Source organism: Perissodus microlepis, chromosome 3 (assembly GCF_051167445.1).
Source record: "Perissodus microlepis isolate ML-2025 ecotype Zambia chromosome 3, ASM5116744v1, whole genome shotgun sequence".
Lineage (NCBI taxonomy): Eukaryota > Metazoa > Chordata > Actinopteri > Cichliformes > Cichlidae > Perissodus > Perissodus microlepis.
The window spans coordinates 19427534-19444853 of record NC_140463.1 but is presented as its reverse complement, the minus strand read 5'-3'; the positions used below and the strand labels follow the sequence as shown (position 1 = coordinate 19444853).

The window sequence follows — 17320 nt, the reverse complement described above, 5'->3', positions numbered from 1 at the left end:
TGAGCTCTCCACAAACACACTGAGAAGTCAGTGATGTCGGTTTCAGAGAAAAATCAGTTCCTTCTTTTTTACTCAGAGCCACCAATCTGACTGTTTCCCAATAAGATTATTTTTTGATCTGCACTAAAAAACACAACTTCTGCCATCTTGTTCTGTTTAAAAAAACATCTTTGTAATGTTAGAGTGTTTTCTGTGTTAGCCAGCTGTCAGGGTGCTGATGGCCAGACAAAAGGTTTTCATTGTTTTAAGTTTAACCAGAAAAAAAATATGGAGCTTAATTTAATAATATTTTACCCTTGGTGACAACTCGTCAACATGTTACGCTTCCGGGCACCCAACATGTTTCTAAATGACAAGATCGGAAAAATAAGGAAACATGAGGACCATTTAGAATCAATCCGCACATGTTCCTTCATTTTCCTCAAATCGCTTTGCGGTGGCAGCACCGTCATTCTACTGTATTTCACCCATAACCCGACACATACCATAAGAACGACGAAGGTCGCCTTTCGTGTTCCTCAAGAACGCCGCGGGACATGACAAATCGTCAGGACGCTGCACCTCGGGAGGGAGAACGGGAGTACTTAAAGAACCCCTCCTAGTATGACATTCTGGCACACCATCTTTAGTGTCTACACGTGCACGGACAGAACGTCCAGACTTGAATTAAGGAAGTGTGTTAGCAGTGCTAACCACCACGCAACAATGGTGTTCTTTTTTCTGTTAGCAATGTATAAAATGTAGCTGATAAGAGGTAGTTGTCATACACCATAGATCATATTTTATCACTTCAAATTTATGTTTTAAATTTTCCTTCTTCTAGCTGTACTGACTGACCTTTGACCTCATGTGTTGATGACTCTTCACCTCTGTCTCCTCTCACAGGGAGAAGATGATCTGCAGGATCCTGCTGCTCATCATCCTCACCTCATGTGTCTCTGGTTAGTTTACAGCTTCACTTTATGAACTCCAAATAAAGCTCAACAACAGATTTGTTCCAGTTCTCAATGTGTCTGCTCCTCTCTTTCCCTCTCTGTCTCCTCAACAGGATCATTTGTAGTCAATGTGACACAGACCTGCTATCAGGCAGAGGAGAACCACAACATCACACTGGAGTGGACGTTCACCACCAAACCTGACACATTTATCCTCCTGAGAAGCAGCATTTATGTCCTCTGTAATGGACATTTGTTTTAAGTCTATATCTTTTGACCTATTTTAGCTAAGTCCTCATGTACTAAATAGAGGACGTCCTGGGATTTCCATTGATATCTTGTGTGTTTAGGTGGCCTCTTTTAGCTTCAAACGGAAAGGAAATAATAAAAAAAAGTTTATTTTTTCTCAGACTCAGTTTGACAAAAGAGCTGAAGCCATAATCAGTGTTCATCTGACACAGGTCCAGTCCCGAGTCATCAGTCCTGAGTCTGAACAGCTGAAGTCTGATTCGTCCTTCCTGACACCTCAACGCCTTCATCAACATGATAGGTGTTGAGGTGAATACGTTGTGTTAAATGAAACCAGCCTCCACCCCGGGGGGAAGGGTAACATCTCTTGGGTCTGGGTTCTGTTCCCCCTCTGGGGGCGAGGGTACCTGGACCCGGGGTATAGAGTATGTTTGGGGAGTGTGATTGTGTGTACATGTCCATTTATGTCAATCCTTACGTTGGGTGAGTGCTGAGTGTTTGTATATGTGTGCATGAGGGTGGGAATGCATGTTTGTGTCTGTGTGTGCCTGTTTGTCTGTGTCTATATGTCAGGTCGGGTCATAGACTCCACCTCTCTGGGAACTCCCAGGCCCTCCAAGGCCTATCTCCCCTCACCACACTCCCTGCCGGTGACTGATGCCCTCAGGGGTCGGTGCATTGGTGGTTCTTGGTGTCCGGGGCTGGGCACTCAGGTATGTACCAGCTCACTCCCGGTGGCTACCTGGCGGGGCCTGGCGCCTGTTGCTCGGTCAGGCCTCCTCCGGGGTGCGGGGGGCCCTCGGGCCTCCGGCCTCTGGGCCTGCGGCTCGGTTCACTCTTGGCACAGCTGGCTGCCGGCAGAGCCGGCGGGCACGCCGGTGCAGCCCCCTCTAGCTTCTGCTCGGTGGCTACTGGGTGACGCCTCGTCTGGGGATCCTCAGCCCTTCCCATTAGGGTGGCACGGATGCCCCTCCGGTGGTCCACCTTGGGCTCTCGCACTCTGGGGCCTCTGGATGTCTGGGGCCTGGATCTCCTCCATGCCTGCTTCATGCCCTGGGGGACAGGGCTATGGCTCTCTACATCCTCTTGCAGACCATTACATGTGGAAACCATTTGAATACAAGCGCGCTGATCCACACAGGTGTGCACACGGGTGTTCACTGTTCGTAGACTTAAATTACACCTTTCTTGGCTGCTACTTCAAAGCACATTGTGCGCTGTCTGTCCTGCGTGCTGCACAACAACATTGAATATTTAGTATTTACTGCTGTTTACACTTAGCTAGATTAATGCGATGGTGTTGTGTTTAGTATGTTGCTTTGGTTTTTTTTGCTTGTTTTCTATTCTTTTTCTCTCAACAGGTGATCCAGGAGATTTTTTTTTTCCTCCCCCCCTTTCTCACTGTCCTTCTCCCCTTCTGTTTTTCTTCTCCTTCCTCTTTCTTTCTCCCTTTCCTATCCCTCACTCATGTCTGTCCCGTCTGTAACAACTGAAAATAAAATAAAATAAATAATAAAAACAAAGGTCGATCAAATGGACCAATACGGCAATGCCACGATGATCCATTTGGCAAAATAAATCCATTGGGTATCCTTGTTGGTCTTCAGACAACAATTCTGATGGCTAAAGAACCAAATGGGACAGGCAAAAAAAAAAAAAAAAATGAAACCAGATTTCCAGGACAGAGATTTTTTGATCAGTTATCTCTCCACAGAAGATAAAAATATAATTCCAGGATCTGTCAGGTTTGGTTGTGAACGCTGCAGTGTGATGTGTGTAATCTTTTAGTCTCTAACACAGGCAGGCCCAACAGAACAGGGGAAACAGTGGATTTAAACACCTGTTGCTGAAAACTCAAAACAGATTTTGGCACAAAATGGAGAATCCACTGTGTGATCATGTAGTTCAAAGTTCAGGCTGGAACTGAAACAACAACAAAAGTGAAACTGCGGGAACAAACATGAGATTCCACCAGAAACAAACTGCAGGATTAATTTTGCCAGGACTTCTCTCTGATCAGTTTTAGGTTCCTCCTGAGTGCTGTGCACCATCTAGTGGCATCTTTCAGACTTCCTCTGAGTGGATGTGCTGCTGACAAACCTCATCATGGGAAAGTTGCTTCCTTCTGCTCACATCTGGATAACCACACGACCTGCAGCAGCCAATCAGATCCCTGCTGAATATATAGACATGGTTACAGAGGTCAGAGGGTTCACTGACCAACAGAAAAAAGAGTACTTAAGGAAGAGACTCAGAGACAAGGAAGAGGCCAACACCGTAATCTCTCACATCAAGACATCACGAAGCCTCCACATCATGTGTCACATCCCAATCTTCTGCTGGATCACTGCTACAGTTTTAGAGAGTTTGTTAAAAACCAAACAGGATGGAGGAAAGATGCCCAAGACACTGACTGAGATGTACATTCACTTCCTGGTGGTTCAGACCAAAGTGAAGAACATCAAGTATGATGGAGGAGCTGAGACAGATCCTCTCTGGAGTCCAGAGAGCAGGAAGATGATTGAAGCACTGGGGAAACTGGCATTTGAGCAGCTGCAGAAAGGAAACCTGATCTTCTATGAATCAGACCTGACAGAGTGTGGCATTAATGTCAGAGAGGCCTGAGTGTACTCAGGAGTGTTCACACAGATCTTTAAAGAAGAGAGAGGACTGTATGAAAAGAAGGTGTACTGTTTCGTCCATTTGAGCATTCAGGAGTTTTTAGCTGCTCTTCATGACACTTGAGGGAAGATGAACAACTTTAATAATATCCTCTCCATGCACCTTGGAAGCAGGTGAAGTTGTGCCAGAAATTTTTTTAGCTGCTCTTCATGCCCATCTGACATTCACCAACTGTGGTATCAACCTGTTGGATAAAGAAGAAACAGCATCAATGCAGATCAGAGAGTCTTCAATCAGACACTTGTACCAGAGTGCAGTGAACAAGGGCTTACAGAATCCAAATGGACATCTGGACTTGTTTCTTCGCTTCCTCCTTGGTCTTTCAATGCCAGCCAACCAGGAACTCCTACAAGGCCTACTGACACCAACAGGAAGCAGTTCACAAACAAATCAGGAAACAATCCAGTTCATCAAGAATCATATCAACCAGAATCCCTCTCCAGAGAAAAGCATTCATCTGTTCCACTGTTTAAATGAACTGAATGATGACTCTATAGTGAAGGAAATCCAAGGTCGCCTTAATTCAGGAAACCCTTTTACAGTTAATCTTTCTCCTGCTCAGTGGTCAGCTCTGGTCTTCATCTTATTGTCATCAGGAAAAAAACCTGGATGTTTTTGACCTGAAAAAACAGTGCTGCCAGTGGTCAAAGCCTCCAAGAAAGCTCTGTGAGTGTGTTTTGAACAATGCTAAAGATGGCTTTAAATCTGTGCTACGTTCAAGAATTTAAACAAATGAAACATTTTTAACACATATTTATTTATTTTTCTTACTGTTACATTTCTAGGTTGAGTGGCTGTAAACTCACACAGAAAAGCTGTGAAGCTTTGTCCTCAGTTCTCAGTTCCCAGTCTTCTAGACTCAGAGAGTTGGATGTGAGTAACAACAACAACCTGAAGGAGTGAAGCTGCTGTGTGCTGGACTTGGAAGCCCACACTGTACTTTGGAAACCCTCAGGTCTGATTTGCTTTTCACTTATTATTATTAAATAGCAAATATATATATACACCATGAGTCAAAGATTTTGTTGGTTTTTCTTTATTTCCATGACTATTTCCATTGTAGATTTTCACTGGCTTCAAAACTATGAATGAACACATTTGGAATTATGCAGTAAACAAAAAAAGTGTGAAATAACTCAAAATATATTTTATATTTGAAATTCTTCTAAATTAGCTTTGATTACTGCTTTGCACACTCTTGGGATTCTCTCGATGTGCTTCATGAGGCAGTCACCTGAAATGGTTTCCAAATAGTGTTGAAGGAGTTCACAGAGATGCTGAGCACTTGTTGGCCCTTTTGCCTTCACTCTGTGGTCCATCTCATCTCAAACCATCTCGACTGGGTTTTTGTCAGGTGACTGTGGCCAGGCCATCTGACGCAGCACTCCATCACTCTCCTTCTTGGTCAAATAGCTCTTACACAGCCTGGAGGTGTGTTTGGGGTCATTGTCCTGTTTAAAAATAAATTATGGTGCCAAGAAACACTGTTTATGTCACAGAGCTGCAGATCCAAAGTGCAGACACCCTGGCAGGACTTAGCTCGAAAATTGGTGTCACGGCTGACCAAGGACCATGACAATTGGTTTATTGCTGGTTTCACAGAGCATAGCAAACTGGGAAGCTAACTGGCAAAACAATAACAGAAATATTAGAATGGACTATTACCACAGAGACAGGACACACAGCAAGAGGAGCTTGCAAAGCCAGACAAAGGGAGACACAGACACTAAATACATGAGGGAATCAGGGCAAAGAGGAAACACACCTGGGATAGGACAGCTGAACATGATACACACCGAACAAGAGACTGTCAAACTAAAACCAGAAGTATGAAAAGAACACACACTGAAATGCAAACAAATGAAGCAGAGGGAGGAAAGAGAGAGAGAGTAAGCAAGGCACATGCATGGCACGAGAGCAAGAGGGCGAGTGACAAGAGAGGGAGATACTTAAACTCCTCCACTTGGGGCATCAAATCGTCCCTGACTTTGAGTGGGGACTCCTCCCTTTCCCAGCTGAGGGCTATGACCTCAGATTTGGAGGTTCTGATTCTCGTTCCCGCCTCTTTATACTTGATAACAAACTTAGAGAGACTTAGAGCTTTTTATTGTTATTGTGCGGTTTCTTGCACAGCGAAATTGGGTAGCTGGACCACAAAGGTGCAAAAGTAAAAAAAGAGAAAACAATATACAACGAGGGAAAAATAAAAATAAAAAGCAATATATATGTATACATATATGTGAGTGAACTATATACATGATGTATGCGTAAGAAACATTGAAACAGAAACATTGTGGGGCTGTATACAAGGGCATATAATAAATAAATAAATAAATAAGGGTGGAGGGGCTATGGTCATTTAGGGTGGGGGTGGTAATTCCACTGAGACCTAAATATTGCACAAGACCAAGGATATTGAACATGAACCAAAAATATTCCACAGAACATGGAAAGACTGAGATATTGCACATAGATGATCAACAGCAGTGTCAGAGTGGATGTGTTGGAGAAGTCTGTTCACACTCTCAGTTTGCATTAAGAGTTCTGACAGCCCACAGGTCGAAGCTGTTCTTTAGTCTGTTGGTTATGCATCTGATGGATCTGAACTTTTTTACAGAGGGCAGGATGTTGAAGAGGTGGTGGTTAGGATGGAGGTGGTCTTTTATAATTGCCCTGGCAATTATAGACCTCTTGAGCTCTTGAGCTGGCAATTAAGTCCAGGGAGGATTGTGAACAGCTGATCACCTTCTCTACAGTTCTGATGACCATCTGCTTCAGTGCGAGCTAGAGGCCGCCACCTGATGAAGCCAACAAAACCACATTGTTAGCGAAAAGCAAAGAAAAATATTCAGAGACCATCCAAATGTGTGTTTTTTGTGTCTGTAGGCTTTCAGGCTGTCTGATCACAGAGGAAGGCTGTGATTTTCTGGTCTCAGCTCTGAGATCCAACCCATCCCATTTGAAAGAACTGGACCTGAGCTACAATCACCCAGGAGACTCTGGAGAAAGTCTACTATGTGCTCAACTGAAGGACCCACTCTCAAATCCAGACAGATTTAAGCTGGAAAATTTGAGGTAAACATTAGAAACATTTTTCTTACTTCCTCTAATTACCTGAGGGTTTAGGATGACCACAGGTCCAATAATCCAAAACCCAAACCTGGGTGACTTGGACAAATTGCAGTTGTGAAGTTCAGGTAAAGATCAAGCAGGTCTAATGACATCCCTCTAAGTTTGAAAATCACTGGCAATATGAGGGTCATCTTTTATCAACTAAACTTTTTGTTCATTATTCTATAGGTCTAAGAAAATGTAAGTCTCTATTTGATGTAGTAGCTAACGGCAACTAAACCCTGCTGTATTTTCTTCCATAAAGGTGCAATGTATCCATGTATAATGTATCCATCTACTAAATAATTCCTCATTCAGGAATATTAGAAATTCAAGGAATTGCCAAAATTTTGAAGATTTTTTTAACTCTGAAGTTCTCTCTTTTATTTTTAAGAATTCTCTGTTTTGGTCATGTTTATTAGATTCCTCCTTTTATTTTGTAATTATAGTAATTCCTCAGCTTAGAGTTGTAGTTTGTATTTGATTGTTTTTGTTTCAGTTGTTTCCTAACAGCCCTGCATTCGTCTATATCTTGTTTTTAAATCTCCATCTAATTATCTATATAGTGAGTAGTTTAATGAGACCTCATTGGTTTGCTGATTTTTTAATATTTATTCCAGTACAGTGCTGTGCAGTTCTTTATATGATGTTACACGATGGTTCCAATTTAAATTAAGTTACGGCAGAGTACTAAGGTCACATTAACAAAAGGAAAAAAATGAGTGTCCTTTTTGACATTAAGCTCAAAATAGTATTTTGAGAAAAGTTGAAATGTGGAGATTACAGTTGTTATTTCAAGCCAGACGCCACAGCAGCTATACCAGATGTATACAAATCTGGCCAACTCTTCCAAGTTTGTGTGTTCTTTTTCCTTTCTGACCAGATGCAGCTTTCTGCACAACCATTTTGGTGTCCTTATTATTCTCACCACACTGTTTATGTGCTAAAAGAGAAATAATTTTAGCACATAAACTGTGTGTGTGTGTGTGTGTGTGTGTGTGTGTGTGTGTGTGTGTGTGTGTGTGTGTGTGTGTGTGTGTGTGTGTGTGCGTGCGTGCTTGCTCAGAAGTCTGGGCTCTTAAGTGAACTTGCCAAGTTTAAATTGGCAACTACGGAAGAACAAACTTGGAGTACTTGGTATTGAGAAACATCTCTTCTCTTTTGTGGCTCACTTTTAGTCTTACTCCCTTTATCTAATGGTACTTAATTATTCAGACCTGTACCTTCTTTCCCCAGCTATATGTCATCCCCGCGGTGTGTGTGCGTGTGTGTGTGGTCGCAGCACTGTCACTTCAGGAAAGCATAAAGAGAAGGTGATCATTTAACTCAATCAGGAAGGTGCTTCATTCAGGGAGTGACACACAATTATGCTTCTAAAAGTGTGAAAATAAACTTTTGGGTAAGGTGAAAAGTATTGTGATAATAATAAGTGTGGCACTGTTAATCATTTGGAACAACACATAACAAGTCTGCATAATTTGTTTCAGCAAAATTTAAGGCAAAAGTCACAAACACCTTGATTAAGGTTGTTACCACTTAGCCAGTTAAAGAACATGTAGAGCCAGTCAGACACAAAGTTTTACACGTATTGGAAAAAATTGCTGTTTTTAAAAGGGCTGCCAAAATAAAGAAAGATACTTTGATTATAAAAAAGACTGAATTTATGTTATTTGGGTGGAGGTTATTACAAAGTTAATCCTCAATTCCTTCGTAAAAGGAATTTGTATGTTAAACAACAAAGAAACACAGCTGGAGTTTGCAGCTGGGAATTATATTGTGAAAGGACTCTTGGAAGTGGGCAGAAGGAGAAAGGGGAGATTTTGAACCTGTTTCTCAATCACAGAGGAAATGTTCTTTGTCACATTGTTGGTTTGCTTCCCTGTTTGTTTTCATTTTGTGCTCCCTGCTTGCCTTTACATTTAGTTTCCCTTTGCCTGTGGATGTTTTCACATTTCACATTGAGTGGTTCTGGTGAGGGCAGACAAAAGACAAAAGACAAGACAAAAGACAAGCTCTCTCTCTCTCTCTCTCTCTCTCTCTCTATATATATATATATATATATATATATATATATATATATATATATATAATACATCTCCTTTTAATTTATTTTGATAGTCTCCTGATAAACTTTGAAGTAATACAGCTGTAAATAATGTTTCTGTGCAAATAAATTTAAACTGTCTACATCTGAGTGATGTCACACTTCAGCATTTTTGATGTGATTCATCTGCTGCTTCCTATTCTAAATGACTTCCTGTTTATATGAAAATTTGATTTATTTTTGTGTCAGTGTTTTTTTTTTTTTTTATCAAAGACAGTGTTCAACAGTTCTTTAGTGACAAATAAAACAAACTTTGGCATCACTTTTTTACAGAACACATAAATACAGAAATTAGAATAGACGAGTGACACAAAACATCTTTTTATGTTTTCACCCTTAAAGACGTGTTGTCCTGTGATTAAAGACGTCGCTCTCTTTATGGTAAACATCCATGCACACAGTAATGAGACCAGTGCACGTACTGAGCAAATGGAGAAGAAAAATCTTAATAAAAATAATATATTTTTAATTTTAGATCAGAATATGTGACAATAATGATCATAGTGTATGCATGTGTGTATGTCTGTATCTGCTCCTTAACAGGCGCAATCTTGACAAAACTTACACAACCATCATCAAATATAAAACGCTAACATCTACATCTAATTATCTCTCCAACCCCTCTCATGCTATGTTATTGTTTTTTATATGCACAATCTGATGTTCCTGAGTTAGTGTTGACAACATCATAATTAACATTACTGCAGGTTAAAAATTGCAAGTGACCAGTGATGTTGGAACAGGAGGGGGCGCAGGAAATTGCCAAAAATGTCTCAGTGTGCTGAAGCATAAGAGCTCCAGTCATTGGAGCTAAGAGGCTGAGCTCACCTCCTGCACAACAACCCCACACAGTTTGTCACTCTATGATCCACAAAAACAGAATGAAGCTCCTTCTGACCGTCTTCTCCATCTACACTCTCAAAGCAAAGATTACATCTATAGAGTTCTCTCTCAGCATGAAGGCATACTGCTGCTCACTGATCACTGTCATGGTGAAATCTAACCTGTTTACTATTAGTATATAATTTTAACTTTCTCATACAAAATGTCTGTGAAGGATCTCAGTCATCCAGGTCATCGTAGTGTAAGAAGCTATGAAAGAAAAGTGTCTGGACTTCTTTATGTTGCTTGAGAGTCCTGCACAGAGACCTGCCATCTTCAGAATTTTTCTGCCGACTCTGCGGTGGTTGGATCAGCAGGGATGATGAGACAGATTAACAGGCTGTGGTCGACTCCTTTGTCACGTGGTGTGAGCACAATCATCTGCAGCTCAACGTGACAAAGACCAAGGAATTGATAGTAGACTTCAGGAAGACCAGGAAACACTTGACCCCTGTTTCAATCCAGGGGGTCAGTGTTGACATTGTGGAGGACTATAAGTACCTTGGAGTACACATTGACAATAAACTGGACTGGGCTACAAACACTACAGCACTTTACAGAAAGGGCCAGAGTCGTCTCTATTTTTTGAGGCGAATGAGGTCCTTCAACATCTGCCAGAAAATGCTCAGGATTTTCTATGAGTCTGTTGTGGCCAGTGCGATCCTCTATGCTGTTGTATGCTGGGGGAGCAGGCTGAGGGTCGCAGATGCCAACAGACTCAATAAAAAGATTTGTAAGGGCAGTAATGTTGTGGGGATGGAGCTGGACTCCCTTAAGGTGGTGTCGGAGAGGCGGATGTTGTCCAAGATAAAGACAATGTTGGGTAACACCTCCCACCCACTCCATGACATGCTGGTCAGTAACAGGAGCACGTTCAGTGAGAGACTGAGTTACCGAAAAGCACCACTGAACAACACAGGAAATCATTCCTGCCTGTGGCCATCTCCCTGTACAATTCCTCCACTTAACACACTGTTTACTGCAACAGCTGCACCCTTTTTTGGACATGTTCTTCCTTTTTCAGCTATTTATTAATAAGTGACTTTTATGTATATATATGCCTGTATAAATGGTGCTATTCTTACTTAGTGTATTGTCTGTCTTTGTTACTGTTTGTTTATAATGGAGCACTGTAACCAAAAATAATTTCCCCTAGGGATCAATAAAGTATTCTGATTCTGATTGCTTGAAGATGTTTCACCTCTCATCCAAGAAGCTTCTTCTGTTCTAGGGTCAAATGGTGGAGAGTCCCAGATTTAAGCCCTGTGGGAGTTTCCCCCCGAGAGGGACAATGGACCCCGTGATGATCCTCTACCTAATCACATGAGCCAAGGTGTGAAAACGGGTGTAGGTCACAATCAGCCAAGGTTTTGGGTGAGCTCATTGTGAAACCTAGCCCCACCCTATCATGTGATTTCCTGAGGTCAAATGGCCCATCCCACAGGGCTTATATATCTGGGACTCTCCACCATTTGACCCTAGAACTGAAGAAGCTTCTCAGATGATAGGTGAAACGTCTTCAAGCAACTTAAAGAAGTCCAGACACTTTTCTTTCCAAGCTCCTTAGACTTTCTCATACAAAATGAGCATCTATGAATATGGGAAAACAATTAACTGTAGGCTTTGCTCAAGGCCATGATACACTTCATTATCAAGCGGGTACCTACATGATGGTGAGCGTTTAACTCGCAGCCACTAAATCGACTTGCATCCACATAATGGTTACAAAGGAGCTGTTATTATCTTGCCTCTTGGTTAATTCCAGTTCAAAGATGTCCATGGAGTATTGATCTTTTTGCAAAGTTTTTATCCTTCAGTAAGTATCAGAAAAGTTTGGTTTTGGTGCTCAGTTTATTTTTCCACAATCATAACATCTGTTTTTAACCTCGCTTCAACAATCTGGCCAAGATTTTATGCCGGATCCTTTTCCTGACTGACTTCACTGGCTTGTGGTCCCCAATAGCTGGGTTATCATCAATTACATCCTACGTGTTAAACAGCTAGAAAGAAAGCTATATTAACAACATGTGCTAGACACTGTTCCATAGTTACACCATCACAGACTGCCTCTGCCTACCAAAGGAACTCCCCATGCCAACCACACACACAGTGGTGCAATAATTGGAGATTATGTATCTGAATTTCAGGAGCGGGACCACACCTCCAAACACGCTCATTCCAGTTGTCATCGATATAGGTTCCCCCAGTTCTGCAAGCTTTTCATTCTCGTTTACGTGCCCCACCCTCCCTCTTTGTTTTCAATTCTTTAACTTCTTCACTTCTACTTATTACACAGGGATCTGCCAGGCCCAGGAGCCGTCTCCAGTCCTCTTCGAGGCCTTCCCCAAACCGCAGCTCAATTCATGTCCAAGCATTCACCTTTACCTACTAAAATGCTGTCAAACCTAAAATGAGGATGTGGGCTCAGCTAGTAAATGATGGTTATTAAGATGATGATGACGATGATGATTGTGAAGAGAAAAGTTATTAGAAAGGCAAATGAAGTCACACTCAGATATCTAATTTTTACATGCGCATGGGCGGTCAGTCCGATCTGCTCTGCTGTCAAAGTGCGCACAACAGATGTGACAGAAAAACCGCGCAGGGCTCTCAGCGCATTCTTTATTTATACTCCAAGTGAGCTTTAAAGGAAGTAGGAGTGGTATGTTCAGTATACAAAAACGTTTCCATAATAGGAGAAACCTTTAGCTTGTCTGTTGAAATAGGAGATAGCTTGGTATGTATAGAAACTTAAACATTTCCTTAAAAGGAGAGTGAGAGAGGGGGGTGACCGTTAACTCAGGATGTAGTATGTATGTCACCGCATTCCTCTACACATCTGGTTCCACTTTCCTTTCCTGTGGTGGTTCCAACTCACAAGCTCTCCTATCTTAAATGAAGCTACAACTAAACAATAATCACAAAACTAAAAAATCTCTTATCATTCCCTCCTGTTTGTAGCGATTTTAAGCAAATACATCAATGTGTTTCAGACACAGACCCTACATTGTGAGTGCTTTCGGTCTGGTCGTCATAAAATGTGTATCATTCAAACATAATCATTCATCACATTAGTTTCATACTCATCGTCTTCTCCTTCTTCCTCGTCTGGCACAGTGACATATGCAACAAGAGATTGAGATATCATTCTTGATACCATTCCTCTTACAAAACATAATAAGTATTAGGCCAATAAACATTAAAACCTTAAACATCAATGTTTTCCATGAGCCGCTCATAAACCAATTCCACCAATTACTTTGTGAATTTGCCCAATCGGTTACCTGTGCCTGTTGAACGTTTCTAAGTAATTGTAGAGCATTTGTCATATTGTCAGAATGCACATTGTCTGGAATATATGTACAACAAGTTATATTAAACAAAACACAGTCCGCGCTTTTCTGCCAAGATCATGTCCAGAGCAACTCTGTGTTGCATAACAGTTATTCTTATGGCATCAATTTCCTGATTTTGCTCTTTGTTGATGCTGGTCGATGCATTTAAAAACAGTCCAAAACTATAGTCCAATAGTCAGGAGGTCGCTGTGGTTTAGGACAATTCCTGAATATTGATAACCTAGACTGGCAAAGCTTGCTGCGCATGTCACTTGAATCATGTTCATAAGTCTGCCATATAATGTAGCATGCTGTGTTGTAGCAGGCATGCGTGAGCATATATAACAATCTTTGTCTTCTTTGCGATTATATATGTATCTATACCAGGCGTTGTTCATCCAGGGATGGATGTGGTCCTGTGTCACTTCAGCCAGGTGTGAGTTGTCATATGTCCATGCTCTTCTATGCATGTTGGCTTCTTGATCCTTTAAGTGCATCAGGGTCCATGCTGTAAGCAGCAGGGCCAAGGTGGTAAGCAGAATAATCTTCATGATGACCAGACACACCGATTTACTCTGGTGAGTAGACTACAGGCGAGAAGTAGAAGGCGGGATATACCCAATCAGCCCTCCCTTCACTTGTAGATCACCAAAGAGTCGGGATGGTGGTGTCTTTAGGTTGTGCTGTCACTCACTTCCATTTTTGCAATGGCTCTGGTGGATCCAAGAGGGCCTCTCAGCGATTTTGCAAGCTGTTGGCGTCGTTAGGAGTACTTGGTATGGACCTTCCCACCGGGATGGGTTCCAATTCTTTCTCTGGAGTACTCGTATAAGGACCCAATCGCCTGGTTTTAATCTGCAAGAGACTTGAGAAGCGTCGCATGGCAGTTCAAAACAATATCCCTATTTTCTACTAGTTTTGCCATTCATTCTACTAAAGTTGTCTTTCTAACAGATTTATCTATTGGTTCATTTTCATCAATTCATGCATCTTTTCACTGAGGTCTGATTCAAACTATCTTACTTCTAATTCTTTCCAAAAATAATTTCACATGTAACAATTTATATATGTGTGTTTTCTATTTTTGTTTACCTCTTTATTGTGATCTGGTGGACATCTCTAAACACCATCATAAGTTCAGGCTTCAATTTCAACCCAATTATACTCCTCTGGGCTTCACCTTCCCACTGGCCCCTGTACCCTTCTCAAAGTGTCCTTTGTTGTGTTAAATCTCCAGCAAACACAATCTGTTTCTTCTCTGTTTCTTCCTTTTAGATTAAGTCCCAGCCAGGCAAAATATCACATTCAGTGCCTTTAAACAGTCATGTCACACTGTTCTTACCAGCCTGCTGTTAATTCTTCAATTCCACGATATTCTGTTGGTCTTCATCAGGAGATTGACTGTCCTTTGAGCTTCTTTTCAGGATCGGGACAAGTGGGAGGTCAAGCTGTAAAATTTTAAGCCAAACTTTGGCTTGTTTTCTCCCAATTATGTTAATCTATGGTTTTGCTGCTATGCTCAAAATTCTAGGTTGAGAAAAGTCCACCTTTATTTATTTGTGACCTATATTGACACACTAAACCATACCATTAATATCATTTTCATTTCTTTTCTTAAAGCCTCCATTTGCTTCATCTGGCTAGAGTCTGTCTCTTCTGTTTTTCTCTCTGGGTGCTCACTCCTTATATGGGCATGCAAAGTTCCTGTCACACACACACTTCCTGTTACTCTCTTTTGTGTTTCTACAGGCTAATCAAACTCATTTTGTATTTACAATCTACAAACCCTCTGTAATTCTACTAACTTCTAATCTAAAATGTAACGTCATTCACACAATAATTTCATAATCCTCTCACACACACTGCCTTTTAAATAAACTAAACCCTTTGCATTTTTATCTATTTCAGGCATTTTCTGAGTCTCTGTTTTATGGTGCTGTTAGTTCTCTCTACTAACCCTGCACTCCATAGATGATAAGCACAATGATTTCTTATGCTGAATCCTAGTGCTTCAGAGACCTTACTGATCACATCATTGACAAAATGTGTCCCATTGTCTGATCTTATCAGAGAAGGGATACCATATGTTGGAATAAAATGATTACATAAACATTTTGCAATGGAGATTGCCTCTGCTTTCACTGGATATATCTCTGGTCAGTTTGAAAACACATCTATGATCACTAAGGCATATTTTAATCCTTGACATTCATTCAATTCAATAAAATCCATGTGGATGGTGTGGAGAACTGGCCTCTCTTAGGTCTTAAGTTTCCTTATGAGTTGTGTTTTTGACAGAATAGGCATGTTCTTACAAATTTTTCGCTGAAGTTCCAAAATTTATAGTGTAAAAGTATTATTTATCTATACTATATTTCCCTCCTGTTGACACATGTATTACTTCATGTGTCACTACAGCCGCTGTCCTGTGTAACGACTCTGGTAATATTGGTTTTCCATCACAGACCATTAAATCATCTTTCAGTTGTGCTCCACATTTCAGCCACTTGTTCTGTTCAGTGATTGTTGCAGCTTTTTGTTCGGTTTTTAGTACGTCAAGTGGTATTTGTGTACAATGTTCGGATGTTAGAAGCGTTATCGTTTGTTGTGCAGCCCGCTTTGCTGTTTGATCTGCAAAATTATTTCCTTTTGTGACAATAAAATTGTCTTTTTGATGTGCTGCACATTTACAAAGTGCCAATTGTTTTGGCAAGCTAATCACTTCCAATAAGATTTTTAATAAGCTGCCGTGTTGCACGGGGTTATCCGTAGAGGTGACCATACCTCTGTTATGCCAAATTTTGGCAAAGTGGTGCACTGCTGAAAAAACAAACTGGCTGTCAGTGTATATATTTATATTTTGGCCTGCGTGCAATTCATATGCACATATGACTGCATACGTGCAGCCGACTCTTTTACTGCCTCTGCTGCGGCTGCATAGGCTTACATATGCAGGCAGGCCTGACGCTACAGAGTCTAATTTACACGAGTCTAAATTTCACCAGGAATGTTAACGAGCGTTGTTTTTCTCCAAATGCCTGTGTTATCACAGCTTCCATATAACCTGCTCCTCTATCTACACGTAAGTAGAAAGGCTTATCATAGTCAGGCAGTGCTAAAACTGTATCTGTCTGTAATGCCTATTTTTAAATAACTGAATGCTTCTTCTGTCTTCTCTATAGATGCAACATTACATCTTCACTTAATGCATTTTTAGATAATTTCTAGTTTTTCAAAGAATCCACCCATCTCACCCATCTCACACATTTCAAACTTTGAAGTTAGGGTTTTTATATATATATATTTTAAACTTTGAATTGCTCACAGTTCTAAAACTAGGCATTTGTAAATCATATGCCTAATCACTATGTGCCACTGTGATCCACAAGTATGGTCACAAATTCGCTTCCAAATCAACAAAATAAAATAATCAAACAAAACAGGAAACATACATGAGTCAGGACACAAAAGAAAAATGCTGCTACTGAAACAGAGCAGAAGTGTGAGGGAAAAACTGAGCTCACAGACAGCTGCGTGTGTTGGCTTTTAATGCAGCTTCTGCTCTAAAAACAAATAAATAAAAATAAAAGAAAATGTGTAACATGCTCATCAACTTAGCGGTGTCCACATATTTAATTCAGCTTCTCAATCCTGTAGCTTTAGCTGTTGTCTACAGGGTTTGGCTTATTAGTTGTTATTATAGGTGTGCTCTATATCTCAGTAATGTTTTATCCAGGATAAATGACAGATGTTTAAGCAGGTCAAGTGCCTCTATGCACGTAATTAGTTTAGATAGTTTCTTTATTTTCTTCATCTCATGTGTCATTATACTGAGTTTGAGCAAACCTTAAGCTTGATGCAGACTACTTCATAACAATCATCCACCTCACATCATAACTGACTAGGTTGCTTCTCATTATTAATATTATGTCATTATTAATATTATCATCTTTGTCTTTCTATATTATGACAATAGTATATTACAATATTTTATTAGTGTATACCACTATACTACTACTGAG

At 40.8% G+C, this 17320-nt stretch overlaps 1 pseudogene; it reads left to right on the top strand.

Annotated features, from left to right (window-relative positions):
- The first annotated feature begins 3290 nt into the window (after window positions 1–3290).
- LOC146390386 (NLR family CARD domain-containing protein 3-like) lies at window positions 3291–4769 on the top strand (annotated as a pseudogene).
- The last annotated feature ends 12551 nt before the right edge of the window (window positions 4770–17320 follow it).